The sequence below is a fragment of the Myotis davidii genome, unplaced genomic scaffold, assembly GCF_000327345.1.
Source record: "Myotis davidii unplaced genomic scaffold, ASM32734v1 scaffold341, whole genome shotgun sequence".
NCBI classification, from domain to species: Eukaryota; Metazoa; Chordata; class Mammalia; order Chiroptera; family Vespertilionidae; genus Myotis; species Myotis davidii.
The window spans coordinates 1054405-1065197 of record NW_006291021.1 but is presented as its reverse complement, the minus strand read 5'-3'; positions in this window follow the sequence as shown (position 1 = coordinate 1065197).

The following is a 10793-nucleotide window of genomic DNA, read 5'->3' as shown; positions in this document are numbered from 1 at the left end:
AAGGCTGTCAGTGCTCCGTTCACAGACATGGACATGGTGGTTTGGGGAGGGGACATTACTTACTCCAGGTCCCATGGCGTCAGTAGGAAAATGGGGAATCAGCCCAGCTGGGCAGCCTCAGTTCTTCCCCCCTCACCATCCAGGTGTGCGGGGCCTGGGGGCTGCTGAGCGGCGGTGGGCAGTCTGCCTCTGACCTCCCAACAGTCAGCGAATGTAGAGCTGCCCCATGGGGCGCGTCTCCCCATTTAACCAGAACACGCTGTGACCGCGATGATGGGGGGTGGAGGCGGGGACTGGGGGCCCCGCCAGCAGCTCAGAGCACACGCACCAGCCTCTCTCCAGCCTCCTCCCCCTCCTTCCTGAGCTGAGTTGCCGGCTGGCAGGCCAGGCATCACACACACCGTGTTGTGTCTGGGTGACAACAACCGTGTCTCTTGGGCATGTCCAGTCTACCAAGAGGAGGGAGAGGGAAAAAAAGTCATTGCAGTCAAGGAAATGGAAAACAGAACCAGAACTACATCTCGTTTTGCACTGATCAGACTGGGAAAATACTGGGGAGGCGCGGGGGGCGGGGGGGAATGGGCGGAATCAAGTCTTGATGAGGTGAGCCCAGCCAGTGGTTGAGTGTCGACCTATGAACCAGGAGGTCATGATTCAATTCCCGATCAGGGCACACGCCTGGGTTGCAGGCTTGATTCTCAGTGTGGGGCATGCAGGGGCATCCAATCAACGATTCTCTCTCTTCATTGATGTTTCTATCTCTCTCTTCCTCTCTAAAATATATATATTTATATATAAATATATTTTAAAAATTAATAAGATGATTTAGCTGTCTTTATATTGCATTTTTAAAAGAATAAACTAGAACTACATATTTTTCATTGTTAACTAAAATAACATTTTTAAAATGGCAAAGACCAAATTTTAATTGCCCTATATAACTGAAATAGAGGGGAAACTTAAGTTTGTTTATATATATTTGTAATATATATATTTATAATATATATAAATATATATATATATTTTAAGTTACTGACGAGGTTAAAGAAACAGGACTCACAGCTGGTGTGCAGCTGACAGCATCAAACGGCGGTGCAGCAACTCTCGTCCTCCGTCACCAACTCAGAGACACATCTGCACGCGTGTGCAAACAGGTGTGCTCTAGGCTGTGCCTTGCAGAGTTGTTGGTGACGTGTGCAGCAGGGGGGCCTGGTAGAGAAACCACAGAACATGAGCTGTATGGAAACACACGCCATGAAAAGCAAGAAACTGGTCCGCGTGTCCTGACCTGGCGAGGTCTCTAGATGAAGGTCACTGAGTCCTACAGGCGGGACACCGGCTTTTCTACAATAGCTGGTTACTGACTGAGACCCAACTAGCTGCCAGGCACTGTGCAAGGCACGTCATGTGAATTACTTATGTGAATCATTTCACTAGACTCTCCCATTGGACAGATGGGGAAATGGAGACACAGAGAGGTTAAGCTTCTGGTGCAAGATCACACAGCCAGTGTACAACAGAACTGGGGGTTACACATGAGTTCTTTGATGCCACCTCTGTGTCCGTACCCTCTCTGCCCCTGGTGTTCCTTTACTCATTCAACAAACACTGATGACCACTGTGTGCTCGTCCCTGCTCCAGAACAGAAGTGACGTTATTTCCCACCCTCCTGGAGCTGCTGTGAACTGGAGAGAGAGAGAATATGCAAGGAAACAAAACAATCACTTGGAACAGTGACACGCTAGGCAGAATTTAAGCAGGGGGGTGCAGGAAAGAGGGGTGCGTGGGAGGATGCAACCTCAGCCGGAATGGTCAGAGAGGGTGTCTCCGAGGTGACATTTAGGCGGAGACATGAATGGTGAGAAGGAAGCAGCTGGAGGGGCCTGTGCAGGAAGGAGGTCCCCAGCAGAGGACACAGCCTGGGCCAAGGCCCCGAAGCAGGGCGGCGCCCGGCATATTGAAGGGCTGGAGAGGAGGCCTGTGTGGCTGGAGAGGAGGGAGCGAGGGGAGCGAGGGGAGCGAGGGGGAGCGAGGAAGGAGGGGAGCGAGGAAGGAGGGGAGAGGAGGGAGACGCAGGGGCAGGCCATGCAGCACCTGTGGACCTCAGGGAGGACATGCGCTCTTACCTGGAAGGAGGTGGGAGTCCTGGAGGATTGTGGGTAGACAAGGGGCGGGGCCTGACTGCGGTGCTCGCAGGCGCCCTCTGGTGGCTACTGCGGGGAGGACAAACCATGGGGTCGTGGCTGGAGCCGGGGGAGAAGGTTGGAGACAACTGCACTGGTCCTAGTGGGTGATGAGGAGGCAGAACCCAGATGGAGGCACAGGATGGGAAAGAAGTTATAAACGTTCCAGCCTCATCTCCCAGCACCCCGAGCGGCTCATCCCCAGGGCGGTGGCACAGCTCCACCCCCCACCCCAGGCACTGCCTGATGGAGACGCACGTAATTGGTCAGCTTCCGCTGCGAACCCTCCCAGCCAGCCGTGCCCATGCTCTCCAGGTCACCGGGATGCAGGGCCAGACCTTGGGCCCCCAGTGCCAACCTCCTTGCTGACTGAGCCGTGCTCTGCCGCCTCCCCAGGGGCAAAGACTAGGGGTTTGTCTGCAATCATTTTTATTAATTTATTAACAAGTGCTCAGGAAATAAAAAGACGCTCTTGGCTCAGGTGCCCCATGAAATCTAAATGAGTCTTTAAGGGTCCTAGGTTTGTGGGCCACTGGGTGCGAAAGGCTTGCTGCTTGATCTTTTTTATTTTATTTTTTAAGTTGTTATATAGGCGAACAACTCGTCCAGACTTACCCAGAACTTCCCTGGATTTAGCACTGAAAGTCCTGTGTGCCAGGCGCCAGCAACACCCCCATTTTACAGATGAGAAGAATGAGGCTCAGTGAGGGGAAGTCTCTTTGTCGAGGTCCCGCGGGAAGACTCGAGTCCAGGAAGCCAGACTCCAGTCCCCAGGGCTGTGCCACCTGGCTCTGTGCCTGGCTGCGTGGTGGCATTTTGCTTTGTTATTTCCTGGGTGCCCCATTAATCGTCTGAACCAAGAGATTAGCACATCCTTTATATATGGCCCGATGTCTAATTGTCCAGACTGCAGAGCCAGTGACTCAAAACCTCCCTTCCTAATTGTCTTCCTTGCACAATTAGTACCTCGTTATACATGGCTCTGTGGTTGCCCGCGCATCCGTAGTCTTCCAGCCTCGTTTCTAATTGTCCAGGCTCGGTAATTAATACCTTGTGCTGGGGCGTCTTCTCCACTCTTTGTAGTTAGAGCCACGTACATTCCCGGGGTGGGAGTGGGTGATGCCCACAGGAGGAAAATGCGGCTCCTGCTGACAGGAATCAAGCAAAGGCAAGAGTGCCAAGGTGCCCGTGGGAGCCACAGGTCCTGGGTGTCGAGTGGGGCACAGAACAGGGACGCCCTGTGCTGGAGGGGAAGCCGTGGAGGCTGGGTCCCACCAGATGCACAGGAGTCTGCGAGGCGGAGAGGAATTCCAAGCAGAGTGAACAGCATGTGCAAGATTTGGATGCTGGAAAGAGCTGGGCATCTGGGTGGGGAGGTGAGAATTAGTGAAATAGTCTGGCTGGCATGTGGAATTATTTAGGGAAAAAATTAGGGAGAACGTGGAAGATTTCATGGGGGTCTTATATGACGACATTGAAGACCAGGTTGAGTGGCATGGATGTTCACCTGCTGGGGATACACAAGAGCAGGAGAGAGACTTGACAGGTTAAAATTTTTTAAAAAGACATCATCACTCTAGATGCTTCAGGGAGAGTAAGGAGGAGGAGGACATGGTGGAGGCCATGAGACTAGGAAGGAGGTGATTTCTGTTGTCCAGAGATAAGATTAAGATGAATTGAGAGGTTCAGAGGCTGTGGGGATGGAAAGAAGGGAATAGATGAGACAGATATTCAGGGGATGGAATGGACAGGCTGTGGAAACTGACAAATGAGGAAGGGTGAGGATGTGGGAGGAGGGGCAACAGACCCCCAGGTCTTTGATCAAGGGGAAGCGAGGTGGGTGATGGGACCATTCCCAAGAAGAGGACATGAAGGCTTGTAACAATGATGCTGTCTAGAGCACAGAAAGCAGTTCAGGGTGGAGTTCAGACTTGGCAGGAATCTCTGAAGCCGATGAATTCACAACAAGGGAGAAAGTGGCGACTCATAAGGAAGAAACCAATGTTTATTGTTATAAGCCATTGAGATTCAGGGCGGGGGGGGGGTGGTTTGTTACATGGCATCATCACAGCATTAGCTGACTGCTACAAGTGTCTGTAAACAGACGCTGAGCTCCCTGGACTCCTCTTGTTAAACATGGAAATGGAGGCCGAAGACATACTCGCCGTTGCTTATCCAAACTGGGGCAGCTCCGCCTACACGTCTCAGAAATCCCCAACCAGACAGGAATCTGGCCTCCTGCAGCTGCTCTCTGAATTAAGAAACCCAAGGGGTTCCAATAGGTTCTGTGGTAAATTGCCCATGAAAGTACCAGGGAAAACGTTGCTCAAGGGGAGAAGAAGATGTGCAATGATATATCTACAGGAAAAAAAGATTTGGGAGCTCAGCAGCGGAAGGTTCTATAAGAACCTTTTAAAAGCAAACACGGGAGACATGAGCAGTTTTTTAAATGACAGACAATACAATGGAAGATAATATATTTAAAACCCATATCAGTTGTTAACAGACCGTAAAAATACAGCTACATTAATCTGAGCTGTCTGTCACGGGCCCTCGGAGCAGCTGTGTGATTTTATAGTTTCTCTCCTGGAGGTTTCCTTGACACGTTCACAAATACATCTCAATTTATTTGGATAAGAACAATGGAAATATTGAGCTTTCCCCCCTTTTTTATTTTCCCTCTTCTTCCTATTGGTTTGGAGAAACGTTTCTGCTGAGTTATGAGGTCCCCGAATCTCAGAGCTATGGGGAAGGGCTAGGCTGGTACCTGTCATCGCCGTGTGTCTGCAGACAAATGCCTCGCCCTCTCTGAGGTCTGTTGGAAAATGCCCCGCACACACCTGTTCCTTTTCTTGGGCTCTGCCTGTGCAGTGAGTCCTCCCCGCCCAAAGCTGAAGCTGAACCCTCGTCGGCTCCTCCACGTCCTGCCATCCCTACCACAGCCACTGCTCACCTCCTGGCCCGCACTCCTCCCTCTCTCCCCTGTCCTCACTTGGTTCAAACCGTAAGGGCTTCCTTAGTGTACTGCCAACATGCCAGGCACAGTTCTGTCCTGCCTCAGGTACTCTCCACTTGTTGTTCCCCCTGAAATGTTCCCCTCATTGGGGGCTGGATCTTCTTGTTCCAGCTCTCAGTTCAAATGCCACCTCCTCTGAGAGGCCCTCCCTGACTGCTCCCAACTTCCAAAGCTTTCGTGGTTCTTTCTTTTACATCGCATATTGTTTCCTTCCCAGCACTTATGCTCTTCTAAAATGTTCTGCTTATTTGTTAATTTATTACCTGTCTCACACTAGACTGAGACCCCTGAGATCAGGGATTTTTTTTTGTGGGGGGAGTGGGGGTCTATTTTGTCACTGCTATCTTTCTGGTGCCCAGAGCAGTGCTTGGTATACAGTAGGTGCTCACGGCATACTTGTTGAGAGAATGAATAACAGGAGTGAGCAGGCACTCCTTTGCCCAGGGGAATGGCTGGGCAAAGGCTTGGACGTAGGAATTTGCAATGGGAAATTGTGAGCCCCAAGTGCCTGGTGTGGGACCCCCAGCTTTTCCTCTCCCAGGGTGGGGTTTATAGCTGGCAATCCCAGCAGCACAGATCCCATCTCAAACACCATTTCGTCCACGCTGAGTTCTGCTGCCCATGTGTCCCCTCCCGGTGAGAGGTAGTGACAGACTCCCGGCTCACAATAGAGGACCCCTCTTTGCCCCAGCTCCACCCTGCAGCCTCCCCGTTCAAGGCGTCCCAGATGTCGGACTGCAGACGAAGCCTGCTGGCTGCTGGGGAAGGCCCGGCGCAGATGTCCCGGGGATGGAACATCTGGACCACATGTCGCCAGCAGCTGGTGGGATCTGGGACGCCGCAAAGCGCAGCGACGTCTCCGGGAAGCTAGGTGGCCCTGAGTCGCCTCCTAGTCTCACCATCTGTCTGTGGCCAAAACTTGCCTGATGATTTCTCTTGGCTGGGGAAGAAAGAGCCCCCAACCCAACCGTCATCCCTAATTTCTCCATTCCCTCCCTTCCTCCCTCCCCACTTCCTTCAGCCGACTTCCTTCTTTCAGCAAAATGTGGAAATTATGCCTTGAACCCAAGCATGTGTCTCCATGCCACTCCCATCGCCACTGCCTGGCCAGGCCCCCACCGTCGCTCACCTGGACTAGTGCCATAGCACCTCGCAGGTTTGGCCCCAGCTACTCCCCTGCCCTCACTCCCTCTCGCCCTGTTCCAGCCGCATGGGCCTCCTGACTGCTCTTTGCTTCCTTCCCTGTGCCTGGAGCCCTTTTCTCCCCAGATCTGCTCAAACGTCACCTCCTCCATGAAGCCCTCTTAACTTCCTCTGCGTAGTCAATCTCTGCCTCAGCCCATTGGGGCTGCTCTGACAGAACACCATAGACCGAGGGGCTTATGAACAACAGACATTTGTTTCTCCCGGTTCTGGAGGCTGCAAGTCCAAGATCAAGGTGCTGGTGGGTTCAGTATCTGGTGAGAGCTGTTCTTGGTCCATAAAGGTAAGGGAGCGCCCTGGGGTCTCTCTTTTTTTAAAAAAAAATATATTTCTATTGATTTCAGAGATGAAGTGGGAGGGAGAGATAGAAGCATCAATGATGAGAGAGAATCATGGATCAGCTGCCTCCTGCACGCCCCATACTCGGACCGAGCCCGAAACCTGGGCATGTGCCCTGACCAGGAATTGAACCGTGACCTCCTGGTCCATAGGTCGACACAACCACGGAGCCATGCTGGTGGGCAGTCAGGGAGGGCCTCTCAGCAGAGGTGGCATTTGAACTGAGAGCTTTATAAGAGCACTGGTCCCATTCAGAAGGGTTCCACCCCCATGACCCAATCACCTCCCAAAAGCCCCACCTCCTAATACCATCACATGGGGATTAGGTTTCAACATATATACTGGGGCATGGGGGGCAGCACAGACACTCAGTCTATAGCAATCTCCATGTCCCCCCTGACCCCATGTCCTCCACGCTCCCCTTGCTCCCTCTGATCTGGCCGCATGAGTCACTTTGCAGCACACTGCCTGCCCCAGGGCCTTTGCCCTGGTTGTTCCCTCCACCAGGAACCCTCTTCTCCTTTGGCTGCCAATTCCTACTCACCCTCTAAGCCCCGTTTCAACGTCCCTCTTCCAATATCCCCTCTCTGTCCCCCCTCGGCCCCCAGGGACTGGATGTGTCTGTGTCCAGCCCTGTCTGCCCACCGGCTCGGGGCCGCTTGGTTACCTCTCGGCACCGGGCTGAACACCCAGAAGCCATCATCAAGCGCGTGTTGCCCTGAATTCAGTTTTTCTTCTTGTGCCCTCTTCTTGGCCTGGGTTTCCTTCCCGAGTGCCCATGGATGTCAGCTGCAGCATCTCTTCGGAAGGGACAGAGTGGCGGGGCCTGAGGGGACTGTCCTGAAGCTGGGTGGACGCAGTGGGCTCACTTCTTAAACTGAAGTTGTCAGTGTCTGGGGTGGCTCCGCAGTCCCTGATGGAGACTTCAGAGGGGTCTGGAAGCTCCCGAATCACACTCCTTGGCAGTGCCTATCTCTCCTTCTGGCTACCCAGGGTCCCAGCGCCCTCCTGGCAGCCCCTCTCCGTCCCAGGCCCCTGCTCCCATCTCCAGTGGCAGATGTCACCTTCAGTCACAACATTGGAGCCATCTGAGAGCCTGGTGGTGAAAAATTGTTGATTTCAAACCCATGCTGCCACTTGCTATTCATTCTGCATGACCTCGGGCAAAGCACTTGACTTCTCTGGGCCTCGGTTTCCCTGTCGCTAAAATGCGGCTAGTGGGTTACCACGTGAGAATTGCCTTGACAGGTGCATTACCTGCTGTTTGATTTTTCCAACCCCCTAGGGCCCAGTCCCAGCCCGGCTCTCCTCTGCTCCTGAGTCCAGTGTCCTAGCCCCCTGCCCCTGTTCTGTGGCAGCCACCACTGCTGGGAGAAGGTTCTAGAAGAGGGAGGGGCTGCCTGATGGCTCTACTCAGCACCACATATGCAGAGTGAGCCCAGTTCATTGCCTCAAAGCCGAGGTTTTGGGGGGGGGGACTTTTGAAGTTTCGGGGGGAGTTCCTAAAGGTCCCAGCCCACCCAGGTGACTTTGAGACTCTCAGCCCCAGAAGCAAATGGGTTAAAAATCAAGATTGCCCAGCAGACATCCCACTTCCTGGGCACCTTGAAGAAACCTGGATCTGGTCCCTAGAAGTGACCCCGAGGGTGACCTTTGCCTGCAGGCTCGCCAGCCAATGAAGACGCCTGCTTTGGGTGCCTGGAAACCGTTTCCATGACACCCAGGAGGCACGGTCCCTGGAAAGACCTGGTCTGAGGGTGAAGGGCTAGCCAGTGGGGGATGGATGGGGAGAAGGCTTGTGTGGTAACCATGGCAACGCCAGCAGCTGTGGGAAGGCAGGCCCAGCTGGCACGGAGGCACCTGCCACCCCCCCAACCCCATGCCAGCACTGCAGTCATCCCCACCCCCACCTCCGCTCTCCTCTTGGCACAGACAGGGAGACTGAGGCCCAGAGACACCTGTCAAGTGCTCTAGGTTGCCCTTCTTAGGTGAAAACTGCACTCTGTGTGCCAACACAGGGGGGCCCTCATCAGAAATGGTGGGGCTTTGGAAGGCAAAGTAGAGACCCTGCAGGCTTGGCCAGGGCAATCCAGGAGGGCTTCCTGAAAGAGGAGAGCATTTCCCAAGCATCATAGTTATTGGTTGTTGCCACGTAGGCATCCCACCTGTTCCAGGATTTATTTAAAAACAGAAACTCTGCTTCTTTCCTAGAAATGAGAGCCAGTTGCACCTGCCACAAATAGAAGGTGGGTGGCAAATGCGTGTGTGGAGACAAAACATGATCATTCCACCTAGTGAGGTGTTGCTACCCACCATGGCTTCGAGCCTGCTCTCACTTTGCTTAAAAGAGTATCCGTGAGAGAGAGGAAAAAAGGGGGGGCGAGGGGGGGGTTAAAACCCGAGGCCCCAGTGCAGTTTCTCTTCTTTCTGGCATCAGAGGGAATGAAAGAGGATTGGGAAGGAGTTCACTTCTCACCATGCAAAGTCGTGCTGTGGATGTCACAATCCAGAATCACTTTGGAATCCTGACTTACAGAGTGAGGATTTGGTTAGGTTGACAGGAAGGGCATTCTAGGCAGGGGGCACAGCATAAGCAAAGGCTCGGAGGAAGGACTGACTAGAAGATGGGCCAGAAGGAAAGGGGCCGTCTGGTTTTTCTGATGTTTTCCAACAAGGTAGGGGGAAAAGCAAATAAACAATGAGGTCCAAGTGGGAGGGGGATTGGGGCTCTGGTTCTATAAGGAAAATGTGTTCCCTGAGAGGTCATTCTGGGAAGCAGCAGAAAGGGAGGGGAGATGGAGACTGGCAAGGGAATAGGCCAACGTAGGGGGCAGTGATAAGCAGTGATCTTGTGTCCATGTGGGGCTCAGACCTGCTGGGGATCGCTGGGACACCGCATAAAGCAAGCCGCAGAGTTGTCCCATTTGTATAGTAAAGGCTCTGATAAGTCCTGCGGAGGAGACATCTGTTTAACAAGTTCCCAGATGGGCTCAAAAATAAATGTTTATCCACAGCAGTGTCCTGGGCACATCTTTAGAGGCATTGCCTCATACCACTCCCCTCTCCTGGTTTCCCTTGTAAAGGGTGTCCCAAAATTCACGCAAGAAGTAATTTTGATAGAAAACACAGGTTTATAATTAAAAATTGTACATTTCTTATTGATTCATAAATTATACAGTATAGGGTTATGTATGGAATAGCATATCAGGTAAATGGCCTCCCCGGCACAAAAAAAACTGGATTATCATGTCGCGATAGCGAGCACCATTAACTGTTATTGCCTGAGCAGCCGCATTTCGGTCATGGAAAATTTCAACAAAAGAGTGCGTATGTGCCAGCAAAGCCGTGGAGGCCATTTACCTGATATTCTATTCCATACATAACCCTATACTGTATACTTTATGAATCAATAAAAAAATTACAATTTTTAATTATAAACCTGTGTTTTCTATCAAAATTACTTCTTGCATGAATTTTGGGACACTCTAGATGGTGGCATGAAAGAGACAGAGAAGGGTTAACAAAACTGACAAGGAAATAAAAATTATTCTTTCCCCCAAAGAACATCAACCAGCTTCTGTATCTGAAAAGTTCAAAGGTTCCTGCTTTCAGGTATGGCTGGATCCAGGAGCTGAAAAGATGCTATTTTTTAAACATATGCCTTTATTGAGGCATAACTGACATATAAATTGTAAAAGTGTACGTTTTGGTAGGTTTGGGCTCATGTAAAGTTCCATGAAACCATCACCACAATCAAGATAATGAACATAACATCCTTGTGCCTCTTTCTGATGCCTCCCCGCGCACCAGGAAAGCCTGGCACCTCGATGGGACGATGGGACGCGGACTTCGAGGGTAGGCATTCTGGTGCCTCCAACTGTGAGCAATGTCACTTAAACAGATTAGAAGAAACTAAACAAAAAGAAGTGACTTAAAAACAACAACCCACATAAAGACAGGCTTTGCAACTGTAAAGTCCTGGGTCCAGCTTTAGGCATAGCTGAATCCAGGAGCTGAGAAGATATTATTGGATCTAGGAGCTGATTATGTTT